Source organism: Lutra lutra, chromosome 11 (genome assembly GCF_902655055.1).
Source record: "Lutra lutra chromosome 11, mLutLut1.2, whole genome shotgun sequence".
NCBI classification, from domain to species: Eukaryota; Metazoa; Chordata; class Mammalia; order Carnivora; family Mustelidae; genus Lutra; species Lutra lutra.
The window spans coordinates 107374542-107387239 of NC_062288.1; the positions used below are offsets into that span (position 1 = coordinate 107374542).

At 53.3% G+C, this 12698-nt stretch overlaps 1 protein-coding gene across 1 annotated transcript in view; it reads left to right on the forward strand.

Annotated features, from left to right (window-relative positions):
• Window positions 1-1446: 1446 nt before the first annotated feature.
• The window catches only part of DNAJB6 (DnaJ heat shock protein family (Hsp40) member B6), a 61018-nt gene continuing 49766 nt past the window's right edge, over window positions 1447-12698 (forward strand). Inside the window, 1 exon segment of the mRNA XM_047694165.1 lies at window positions 1447-1571. The gene's annotated coding sequence lies outside the window, so the exon portion shown is untranslated.

A 12698-nucleotide genomic window follows, 5' to 3' on the forward strand; every position in this document is an offset into this window, starting at 1 on the left:
CTGGGGCTTTGAAGGGAAGGAATGTAATTCACAGGGCAGTAAGAAAAAGAGCAAATGTTCGCTAATTAGATGTTTGTCCTGCCATAGGATGGGTCACTCACATAAAATTTATCTCTGGTAGTAACCAGTGTTCTTGGGAAGACTCCCAATTTACATTCTTTCATGTAATTAAAGGAGGGGCAAAAAGTTCTGTTGAGCCCACAGGGTCTCCTTTGCCATCAGCTCAAAATAATCTTCATGCCAGAGTGGCCCACCTTGGGGCAGTCTGTCCCCCAGAGTAGGACAAACTAGAGGCAGGGCTACTTAAGCCTTCCCAGGGCCTAGAGTGAAGCTTATTAATCAGATGTTATAAATAAAAAGCGTTGAAAGTATCTTCTACTCAAGGCTCTCAAGGGCTTAGATCAGTTAGGAGGGTGGGGGGAAGTTGCCCCTCTACTAATTAAACTGACCTAAGACCAAGTAAGAGGAGGAGAGCAAACAGAAGCCTAACAATGTATGCACCTCGTGCATACCTAGGGGACATCCCGGAAAACCAAGGAGCCCCCTGAAATGGTCTAAAACCCCGCCTTCAACACCGTCCTGGAGCGGAAGCCAGAGGATGCTGGGGTGGGGAGTCAGCTCCAGGAGGGCAGCAGGGGTGGTGGTGGGGGGTCGGTTCCAGGAGGGGAGGAGAAGAGGACAGCAGGCAGGGATGGGGGTGGGGTGGGAGTTCAGTTCCGGGAGGGGTGCGGGAGAGGCACAGCAGGCAGGGCTGGGGGTGGGGTGGGGAGTGCAGGGCCGGGGTGGGGGGTCAGTTCTGGGACAGATGCGGGAGAGGCACAACTGGCAGAGCTGGGGGTGGGGTGGGAATGGCGGTGGGGGTAGCAAGGCTGGGGTGGGGAGTCAGTTACGGGAGGGGTGCGGGAGAGGCACAGCAGGCAGGGTTGGGGGTGGGGTGGGAGCGGGGGGTGGGGGGTGAGTTCCGAGACGGGTGCGGGAGAGGCACAGCTGGCAGGGGGTCTGCGCTCCCCGGAGACGCGGTCAGCCTCTCTCCCTGCCCCTGGGGGGGACACGCTCGCACCCGACGACCCCTCTGCACCGACGCGCCCTTGTACAAAGGGGCCGCTTCGGCTCAGGCCGACACTGGGCCTGTAGGTCCTTAAACGTGACCGCCCACGCTAGTCCACGTCAGAGAGGCCTATCCCGGGCGGCCGCGGCGGGCCGGACACCAGGGGAGGCCGACGGCCGCAGGCGCGGCCTCCTCCACCCGCCGCCACCCCGCCGATCCGTGGACGCCGAGCAACACTCGCGGGAGCTCCTCCCCTCCACCCCCACCCCCCAGTCCAGCCTCCGCGAACCTTCGGGAAGGCGGGCGGGGCGGGGCGCATGCGCGGCGTCAGAGCCGGGCGGAAGTGCTCGTCGCCGCGCCGCCGCCGCGTGACGCACTTCCTGTTTGTTGTCGGAGAAAGGAGAGAAAGGAAAGCGCGAGGAGCCGCCGCCGCCACCGCCGCCAGCGCCGCCGTGCCGGAGCCGAGGGGACCCGGGCCGCCGCCCCGCCGCGCCTCCTGCTCGCCGCCGGCTCCTTGTCCTCGGTGAGGGTCGCCCGCGGGCGGGGGTCGGGCGTCGGGCCGGTGTGGGGGACCGGGGAGGGGGGTTGGGTCGGGGGTCGGGACCTGCGGCCTGCTGTGTGGGGTCGGGGTTTCGGGGTTGGGCGTCTGGCTGGGGTGTCTGTCGGGGGCCGGGACCGCGGGGTGAGGCCGGGGTCCCGGGGTGGGCGTCGGGCGAGGGGCGCTGGCGTTGCGGTCGCGGGCGGACGTCGGGGGTCGGGGGTGGACGGCGGGTCCGGGGGTTGGCGGGTCGGGGGCGGCCGTCGGGCCGGGCGCATGGAGGCCGGGGGCGGGCCGGGGTCCCGGGTCCCGGGAGTCGGGGGCGGCCTTCGCCCTTGGCCGGCCCCGCGCCGGCGGTTGGGCCGGGCCAGTGCCGGGCCTGGGCGGGCGGGCGGGCGAGCGGCGCGGGCCGGGGCTCGGCGGCGGCGGGGGCCGTGCGGCACGAGGGGCTCTTTGCCCTCGAGTCCCGGGTGGACGGGCCCGGAGCCCGGAGCCGGTGGGTTCGCGGCGAGAGGAGCGGCCGCGCGGGAGGCGGCGGCAGGGAAGCGGCCGCGGAGACGCGAAGCCGCGTGCCCAGAACTTCGGGGCTTCTTGGAAGTTCGCTGTGGGGCGGAGCGCGCCGCTGTGCCCTGGGTTCGCATCAGCTGCTGCCCAAGTAAGGGAAGGGTCGGCGCGGGCCGAGTCCGCCGCAGGCCGCGTGTGGTCCCCGAAGGTCTCCGAAGGTCTCCGAGCGCGTCGTGGCTGTCGCCTGCTCGCGCGAGCCCGGGGGCATGGCCGCGCAGCAAGGTCACCCCGTGAGGGGCCGGCGCTGCGCTCCTCCGCGCCCTGCCCCAGCCGGCGCCCTGGAAGTCGGGGCTCGAGTTGGGGAGGACTCGGGTCTGACGACGAGCAGGGACCGACGAGAGGCGGGAGAAACCGTGGCACCTAGCTTCTCGCCGGTCGGTTTTCGGGCTCACTGTCGTTTCGAGGAAAGGCGGCTCCGAAGTGTTCGGTGGCTGTGCGGTTCCTTCCCGGCTCCGCCTCGGCTTTACTTACGGTCTCTCTCCGGGAAACGCAGTCGGGACTCCCGCCGCTCCGGGTACAGGCGCGGTGGGTAACACAACGGGAGGGCTTTTTCGGCGCATTCTCCAGTGAGCCGCGGAACGTTCTAGATCCTGCGCGTCGAATTCGGGGGCGAATTGGCTTGGGGGCGGGTTGCGAAGTTGAGTTTTGAGATCGCCCTGAACGGACTCGACCTGTTGCTGTAGGAGATGGTCAGATTGGGAGTTTCAGCGTCCTCTAGGAAAAATCGTCAGTGTTTTAAATTTTGTTTTCTTGGTTTGACATTGGCGGTTTGAGGGGTGTTCTTGGCTGCAGGACAGACGTCTCTGGAGGGCCGGGTGGGGAGTTCTGCTGAGTACCGTGCTGCAGACCGGTCACGGGCAGGGAGGGACGCTGCTCGCGGCTCCGTGGCGGGCGACAGCTTTTCTGTTTTAGCGAACCCACTGCTTTCATAGGTGTGAGAATTAAGAGTGGAACCAGTTTCCCTTGTGTTAACGCTGTTTTGGACAGTTGTAAACACACAGTTGTTACAGATCCAGTACAGCTCGCACCGTCAGTAGTTTTTGACCAGGAAACTCAAAAACCCAGCTTTGCGGTGGGGTGGTGTCTGCATACTTTTAGTTTTAAAGAGGGCACTTTAAAACTCAGTGAGTTCCTTTGTTAAAGATCTTACTGACTTATTTGAGAGCGCAAGCGTGCGCGCCAGAGAGGAAGAACACACAGGTGGAGGGAGAAGCAGAAGCGGACTCCCTGCTCGGACCTGGAACTCCATCCCAGGACCCCGGGTTCATGACCTGAGCACAAGGCAGATGCTTAACCGACGGAGCCCCCCGGTGCCCTCACCCTCACCGAGATATTGTAAGTTCAGCTTTTCACGGTTGCTGTGTAATGCTGACTGCGTCGCCTTGGTGATGTTCCTTGTTACCCTCTGCTGGTGGGTCCGCCCACTGAAGGTCAGCTGCTGTGTTAATGGGTAAGGCTGATGACATGCCTTTTCTGAGGTCTCTTAGTAAGGATCAAGTGAATGGAATCGGCCTCTATTTGTAAGGGGATATTTTAACAGAATATATAAAAACTTTTTTTGTTGAAATCTTGGAAACGAATCTGATTTAGGGTAGGGGGTGGTCTGTGTTAGAAATCTGGGTTACTTTTTTTTTTTTTTGCCCAGGACACCACCTAGTGGTGAAATGGGCGTAATTGCAGGTTTGTTGGGGAATTAGGATGTGGCAAGAATGAACAAATGCTGTCCTTTCTCTTTGATACATAGGATTTGTGAGAACTTGAAATTCGGGAGGCAGCGAGCCTGCGTCCCCCTCTCTCTGCCTGCCTCTCTGCCTACTTGTGATCTCTGTCGGTCACATAAATACATAAAATCTTAAAAAAGTAAATCCAGGAGGCAGAAGAACGGCAAGGTTGAAGATGCGCAGAGTGACGGGCGGGGGTGGGGCAGGAGCGCGAGGACGAGCGACTAGTCCCTGCCCCCACCTGGGGCTGGAACTCCTAGCGCCAAGGTAATGCGTCACTTATCGTACCACCTGAGTCAGCCAGGCGCCCCGGAAAGACTCTTTAAAACCTAATTAAAGGAAATGAGTTAATGGGTAACTCAGCTTGGAGAACTTTGATGCTTTTATTATATATCAATTATAGGTTTTTTTCCAAATTTTGTCCTTTAATGGTAGCATGCAGGATCACTGTTCACCCTTTTTGTTTTAATGTACTAACTAAGAAAGACGTAAGTTTAGAAAATACCTGTTGTTCTTTGTACTGTTTATTTAAGTACTTCATTTTTAAGGTGGGGAAAATTAATTTCTGAAAAACAAAAAAAAACAAAAAAACCAGAGGTAGGGGCTCCTGGCTGGCTCTGTTTGCGGCACGTGACTCTTGGTTTCCGGGTGTAAGTTGAAGCTCTGTGGTGGATGTAGAGAGAACTGAAAATCTTGAAAAAATTATAAAGGCAGTTAAGTTCCTCAGGGTTGCATTATATGTCAAAGTGGGGAGGAGTGTATTTTTATTTATACCTCTAATACCTTACTTCGAAAGCTCTTCGTTATTTGGGCATAGCTGGGTTTTCTCTGAAAACTTTGGTCCTTTCTTAACATTTGTGGGGAGTTTCGACCATCCTAAGTAAGAAACAGTAGCTACCACGAGTGGCTCTGAGGCAGTGCGTTGTGAGTTGGTGGGGTTTCTTTTTTTGTGTGTATTTGTTTATAAAAATACTCCAGTTGTTTTAGGATTCTTAAGGTGAGTTGCAAGGATCAGTTGTATTTGGAAGGGTGATTTCTTCGGTGGTATGTGATTTGTACCCTTTAAAATTCTTGTTCTCCTTTTCACCAACACAGGATTCCAGGACCTTCCTGTGTGTTCCTCTGGGGTAGGCTTGGAATCGCCACTTCTGTGCTCCCTGTGTGCCTAAGGCGTCGCCCCAGACCGACAGTGCTGAGAAAACCTTGTTTGGATTGGATCCTTCCTGGTTTGTCTTTGTCCTGATGACCCTTCTGTGATTAATAATGGAATCCAGACTTTCCGAAAGTTGGGGGCAGAAATACCCACTTTGAATTCACAAACCGGGACTGGATACTTGACACATTTTCTATTTTATTTTAGTGAAAGGAAATTAGTCGTGCCTGTAAGTGTCTAATAGTCGATAATTACCAGTTTTGGCAATCATTGGTCTCAGATCTTGAGTTCAGTGGAAGTAGCTTCCTTGTTTGTCTCAGGAATCCTTGAGGCGTATTAGGTAACAAATATGTAAGTAGATGGTTTGTGGGAAGGAGTGACGACGGTTCCCTTCTGTGTGTCTGTCCCCAGCCCCCCCATTATGAGAATTCTCAGGTAATGGAATGATACATAGGTAACTTCTCCAGATTTAGTTTCTTCTTTCTCTCTCTCTTTTCCTTTGTCCCTCCCTTTTTAAAGACTTAAAGAAAACACAAGCAGGGGAAGCAGCAGAGGGCGAGGGAGAGGCAGACTCCTGGCTGAGCAGGGAGCCCAGTGTAGGGCTCGATCCCAGGACCCTGAAGGCAGATGCTTAACTGACTGAGCCACCCAGATGCCCCCAGATGTACTGATTTCTTGTTAAATGTACTGGGTGCTTTCATTTCCATTAACCAAACGGCATTCCACTAAATTAGCTTGATGCCACAGAAGAATTAAACGTTTAAAAAAATGGTTTCTTGGGGTGCCTGGGTGGCTCTTGGTAGAGCATGTGAATTATTATTATTTTTTTGGACTGTGTGACTCTTGATCTTGGGTTGGTTTAAGTTCAAACTCCATGTTGGGTGTAGAGATTAGTTAAAAATAAAATCTTAAAAATAAAGTTTTCTTTACAGTTATCTCTTTTCTGAATTAATAGAAGTAAAGAGTATATTGATTTGCTGGGTTTTTAAGCTAAAGATTGGGAATGTGTTCTGTGGATATATGACCTTTCGCTGGAATTCTGTTAAGGTAATGTGTAATGAGTGGCAGTCTGGGAGGAGAAGAAGAGGCGTTGTGCAAGGAGGAGGGTTTCTCCTCCCATTCCCGACATTCAGTCTTCACAGATTGGAAAGAACAAAGGAGGTTTTTGTGTTTTTTTTCTTTTGCGAGCAGAGGGAGGTTTGTTAGATGTTAGGTAGAGAGGTATTTGAGAAAGGTCTTGTGGAAAGAGGGTCACTTCTGTCTAGTAACGTCTTACTGGGTGGGTGGCCAGCCTTTGGGCTGTAGAGTAAGACCTCAGAGCGTGGAGGTGTCTAAGTCCTATACCGCACTTGAGCACCTTGACTCTGGGATGGTCTGTAGACGTCTAAGGATGATGTGCTTATGGCCGTCCCGCTGGGCCCGTGTTTATTCTTGGGCTTCCCTCGCCTTCAGAAACCGAAAAAGCAAGGCTGCGTAGCTGAAGGGGGCCAACTCAGAGAGAACTTGGCTTTATAGAGCTAACTTGTCCTGCAGCACCTCACGTAGCTCATCAAGTAACACTGATGTATTTATAGTCAAAGCTGATTGAGAAGTTCCAAGGGTGAGAGCACACAGAAGCCAAGCTGTGCCTCCTGAATCCCATAAGGTCCTCTAGGGGAAGGGACTGTTAGGAGAGGGTCTGGTCCCATGTGTTTTCTGAGACCAGCCTTCTCACTGTCTCCTCATCTTCGCCTTACCTGGTAGAGATCATTTCTGTCAACAGCCTGTTTCTGGGGCACGGTTGGGGGGAGGTGGTATTTGGTGGCGGGGTAGTAAATTTGTGCTAGTTCAGTGGTGTGGATATTTTGTTTCATTTAACTTACATCTTTATTTTGGGGCAGGAGCATTTGTTCTCTTTGTGGCTGGGGCTTTTCTTTTTCTGCAGACTGCTGCTGGCAGTTGGTGAGGAGTGTTTGATTCAAGGGTCTGTATTCGAGATTATCCATGTATTTAGAGAAATACATGAGGTGGTTAGGTTGGTCAGAGGAAGTTTTAAAGCGAATAAGGTGAGTTTTTGAAGGTAACCAAGAGGTTTGGGAGCCCCTGGAGTGCCTTTCTGGTACTTTTTCAGTGTTACACAGGAATAGAAATCAGTAAAGGTAGTTTGGGTGGTAAGTCTATGCACTTCTCTTGATTGCAAAGGGGAAGTCTCAGATACTTAGAAAAAAGGACCAGAGTTACTTTACCCAGAATTCTACCAACAAAAATTCTCTATTAATAACATTTATAAATGTAAATCCTAATGGCTTAATTCGCCTGTAGAGTAATGATAGGAGATGGTAGCTGACTTTGCTTTGGGAATCCGAGCTTGGTGTTTTGGTATCCAGGTCATGGTACATGGGTTACAGTAGCAAGCAGCGGTAGGGAAATGATGCTTGAATGACCAGCCTTCACCCTGAGGGAGTATCTTTGGTATTGTGTTTATACCCCAGCTTATTTTTCATAATTGTAACATCTACTTGGAGAAATCGAGAACCTTTTTAAATTTTTTATTTTTAAAGATTTTATATATTTATTTGACAGATCACAAGTAGGCAGAGAGGCAGGCAGAGAGAGGGGGAAGCAGGCTCCCTGCCGAGCAGAGAGCCCGATGCGGGGCTCCATCCCGGGACCCTGGGATCATGACCTGAGCCGAAGGCAGAGGCTTTAACCCACTGAGCCGCCCAGGCGCCCCATTCCCATGTATTTTTTACTTGACAAATTAAACTCCGGCTGCTAGTATGAAGAGTCTAATTAGATGCTAATCTAAATGACTTGCACTGCCTGGGTTTAGCCTTGTAGGCCGCAGGTGCACTCAGGTCACCTGCACTATTGTGTGGTTGATTGGGGAAAACCAGTTCTGGTGTGTTTCTGACGGCGGCGCGAGAATTGACCTTCGGGCAAGTAGGTAGTGAGGCCTCCGGAGAGTCTGAGGAAGGTCCTTGTCAGTTGCATTAACATCTAACAGATTGTTACTGTTCGTGATTTTTTTCCCTGCCTTTCTTAGTGATTTTTTGCTGCTTTTGTCTTCCACATGTTTTCTGCTTTTTGTAGTGTGTTTTCTTTTTTTTTGAAGGATTTTATTTTTATTTATTTGTCGGAGAGAGAGAGCGCGCGCTCGAGAGCAGGCAGAGTGGCAGGCAGAGGCAGAGGGAGAAGCAGGCTCCCCACCGAGGAGGAGCTCGATGTGGGATTCGATCCCAGGACACCGGGACCACGACCCGAGCTGAAGGCAGCCGCTTAACTGACTGAGCCACACAGGGGTCCCTGCTTTTTGTAGTTTTAATTGAACTTTTTATGTGATTCCATTTTCTTTCCTTTTTACCTTTTTTACTGGTTGCCCTCCAGTCCACAGTGTGCGCTTACAACCCAAGTGAGCAGTCAGGTGACACATGCTGCATGGGAGTGCAGGTGCCTGAGGACAGCCCCTCATTCTTCCTCCCGCCCAGTGGAGTCCTGCTCATGTCCCTACGCCTGAACTCAGGTCTGCACAGAAGTACATTGTTGCTGGTAGTTTGAGCCGTTCTCTTGGATGAATTAGGAATAAGGGAGAGTTTATTTTCTATCCACTTAACCTTTCTCTGATGCTCCTTACGTTGATCTAGTTTTTGTCCTACCCTTCTTCTTGTCTTTGAAGGACTTTTAGTATTTCTTGCAAGGCAGATCTACTGGCAACAAATTCCCTCAATTTTTATTGGCCAGAGAAAGTCTTTAATTCACTTTTGAAGGATAATTTTGAAGGCTGCAGGTTTGAAAGTTGGTGGGTACCGTCCCCTTACCTGTAAAAATATTTCATTCCTTCCTTTCTCGCATGGTTGCAATTCTTACTGTTCCCTTAAGGGAAGGTGTTGTTTTCCTCCTGGCTTCTTTGAAGATTTTTTTTTTTTTTTTTTAAGATTTTATCTATTTATTTGACAGAGATCACAGGCAGGCAGAGAAGTGGGGCCGGGGGGGGGGGCAGGCTTCCCGCTGAGCAGAGAGCCTGATGCAGGGCTCAATCCCAGGACCCTGAGACCATGACCCGAGTCGAAGGCAAAGGCTTAACCCACCGAGCCGCCCAGGCGCCCCGAAGAATTTTTTGTCTTTGATTTTCTGAAGTTGGAGCTTGATAATGCTGAGGTGTAGGTTTTTTGGTGTTTATCCCACAGGGTGTTCCCTGATCCTCTTGATGTGTGGTTTCGTGCCTGACACGAATTTGGGGAGATTCTCAGTCATTTAGTGCTTCTGAGTGCTCTTTCCACTGCTTCCTCCTGCCCCTGCGTCTTGTCCGGCGGCTTGTTGGCGTGCCGTCCGCGGTCTGCTTTCGTCAGACTCTGTCTTGCCTTCCGGTGTGCCTTGTCATGGCTTTCCCAAGGTGGACGTGACGGACCCACCAGAAGCAGCCGCTGCCCACAGGCCCTCGGTGATGTGGAGGCCAGGTTGGGGGAGGGGAGGTTTCCACCCTGTGGTCCAGTTCTCCTCCCTCAGGTGGGATGGTGGGGGCGGGAGGGGACTGGGGTCGGCTTTTCCCTGCCCCCGGAAAGATTGGGCTCTGGTAAAACCGTTTCCCCTGACGGCAGACCTTGAGAAGAACCGAGTGCTTTGGTATTTTCTTATTTATTTAAAGGTTGATTTGAGAGAGTGAGAGTGCCTGCGCGGCACACATGGGGCGCCGGGGTGGCTCAGTGGCTTAAGTGCCAGCCTCCAGCTCAGATCGTGATCCCAGGGTCCTGGAATCAAGTCCCCTGTTAGGGGGGTTCACGCTCTGCAGGGGGTCTGCTTCTCCCTCTGCCTGCTGCTCCCCTGCTGCACGTACTGTCAGGTAAGTAAAAGCTTAAAAGAGAGCCCAGAGGGCGAGAGATGGTCTCACTTGTGTTTAGGGACGATGACTTACGTGACATGCTTTCTGAAAGTCCTGCCGCTGTGGGTTACTGAGTTTATGGGAGGAGGTGTAGTTCTTTGGGTTAATGGGGATTCGGTTAGTGGGTTTATCAGGGAGACGGAGTTAATTATTTTCCCTTGGTCAAGCATATTTTGTTAGAAATTTCATGGATTAATAAACTGGTTGCCTAAGAAGCATTTGTTTGTGTCTTTTTTTTTAAAGATTTTTAAAGATTTTATTTATTTATTTGACAGAGATCACAAGCAGGCAGAGAGGAGGAAGCAGGCTCCCCGCTGAGCAGAGAGCCCAATGTGGGGCTCTATCCCAGGACCCTGGGATCGTGACCTGAGCTGAAGGCAGAGGCTTTAACCCACTGAGCCACCCAGGCGCCCTGTCTTTTTTTTTTTTTTTTTTTAAGTGTTTATTCATTTAAGTCTCTCTGCCCAACAAGGGGCTCGAACTCAGAACCCTGAGGTCAAGTGTCACACGCCCTTTGAACTGAGCCAGGCAGATGCCCCAGCAGCATTTGTTCTTAACTGAAAGAAGAGAAAGTGTTGGTTTTCTGTTGCTTCCTTAAAATTACAGTTGTAGGCCCTGTTAGTGGGAAGTGAGGGAAGTTGTAGAATATCCACTAGAAAAGATTATGTAGTGAGAGAGCTCTCTTCCCACTCCTCACCAGAATTTCCTTTTACCTTGAACTGATGGCTCTTGGGGTGTTCTAGACTCGCCCCATGCCTCGCAAGCTCTGTTCTCTGTGCTTTCCAGAGTGGAGGTCAGTATCCCTTTGTGACTGTGGGGCCAGGGGACTGAGCTTTTCCATTCTCCCTCACTGTAATGACTTCAGGGTTAATGGCCGCCTGCTGGGACCCGTTCACGCAGTGAGGCGGTGTGGGTTCACGCGTGTGCCAGGCGCGGTTTCCCGCCCGCCCGAGGCCTGTGGGCACCTGTGCTTTTAGTTTACGTGGTCGGCTCTCTGACATAACGCCTGCTTCCTTTTTGGCACTTGGATGCAGGGAGAGAAGCCCTGGTCGCCTGGCAGTGTCTGCGCAGAGTGGGAGGTGCCCTGGGGACACCTGAGAAGAGAAGGCACGTCGGGGGATGTCTCAGCTCCCCTGAGTGCTCCGATTTTTCTGGTGTTGGCTGCCCCCTGTAACGGCAGTTGGCCCTGGGAGACCGGAGGGGGAATGTAGGACTCTGGCTTGTGTGTTGCTCCCGGGAAGTCTGAGGTGATCACAGCCCCTCTCAGATTCCCTCGCAGGTGTTGCTGAGGAGTGAGGATGGGTGGCTGATCCTGGGAGGTAAGTAAAGTCCAGTTTAAATGTTTTGTCCCCACACATGGTGTGTTTTTCTTGAGAATAAATGGATGTATTTGATGCTTTAGGAAAATTGGATTAAAGAGTCTAATTAGTTTATCTGTGGCTAAGGAAAGAGTCCATATAAAATGGGCATTTTATCTGCACATCTGGTTGAGCAGCAGTTAAAGTTGTTCTGGAATTGGGTAGTATTTCTTTTCTTTTTTTTTTTTTTTAGATTTTTTTTTATTTGACAGACTAATAGAACACAAGTAGGCAGAGAGGCAGGGAGAGGGTGAGGGAGAAACAGGCTTTCTGCTGCGCAGGGAGCCTGATGCGGGGCTCGATCCCAGGACCCCGAGGCCACGACCTGAGCCGAGGGCAGATGCTGAATGACTGAGCCCCCGAGGCGCCCCAGTTTCTACTGAAAACAGGACTAAAATAAACTTTTTCATCCGTATGATGCCATGTTTGTACTAGTGACGGAACGTTCAGTTTAGTCACGATTCAGGCTTTGTTATTAGCCTATTCAAGGGAAGGTGTGTCCCTGTCTCGTACAGGCCTTTCGGGTTCAGATCAAGTCACAGCCACAGCTGGGAGGGCTCCGAGGGGCGCCGTGGATTCGCATCCCGGGCCGAGCGCGGAGCTGTCCCTGGGAGCCGTCCCGCGGGGGCGCCGCCAAGCAGCGCTGCAGAGGGACCTTACCGCGGCTCCAACGCCGCCTTTCTCGTTTCTGACAAATGCCGAAAGCGGGCGTCTGGGGGGCGCAGTGGGGGAAGCGTCTGCCTTCAGCCGAGGTCGCGGTCCCAGAGTCCTGCGGTGGAGCCCCGCATCGGGCTCCCTGCTCGCCGGGAGGCCTGCTTCTCCCTCTCCCTCTGCCCCTGCTCTGTGTGTCCCTCACAAGTGGTTTTCTCCAGTACAGCCCTGGTAGATCATTGCTTAAAACCCCTTTGCTTGTGGTGGAAAAGTTGTAGGATTACCCTTGGACTGTGTGTTCTGGAGCCTCCCGGGCAGGTTCTGTACCAAAGTCTTGCCTTACGAGCTGGTTCTTTCTCTCCCTCTCTTTTCGTTGAAGATTTTATCTATTTGGCAGCGGGCGGCACAAGCAGGGGGAGCCGCGGAGGGAGAAGCAGGCTCCCCGCTGAGCAGGGCGCTCTACGCGGGCTGGACCCCGGGACGCTGGGACCTTGAGCCCAGCCGAAGCGGACGCGGACGCGTGGCCGACAGAGCCCCCAGGCGCCCCGCCCGCTGCTTCTCGCGGCCCGCGTGCGCTGGCGGTGCGGTGTGTGCGCGCTGACCTGCGGGTGCGCGCCTCCTGCCGCGTGCGCTGACCTGCGGGTGACCTGCGGGTGCGCGCCTCCTGCCGCGTGCGCTGACCTGCGGGTGACCTGCGGGTGCGCGTGCGCACGGGGCTGGGTGCTTCCGTCCTGCAGCAAGTGGCGGTGCTTCCGCGCCTGCCTCGGCCGTGCCCCCACCCCCGCCCCCGCGCGCTCTTAGGGAACT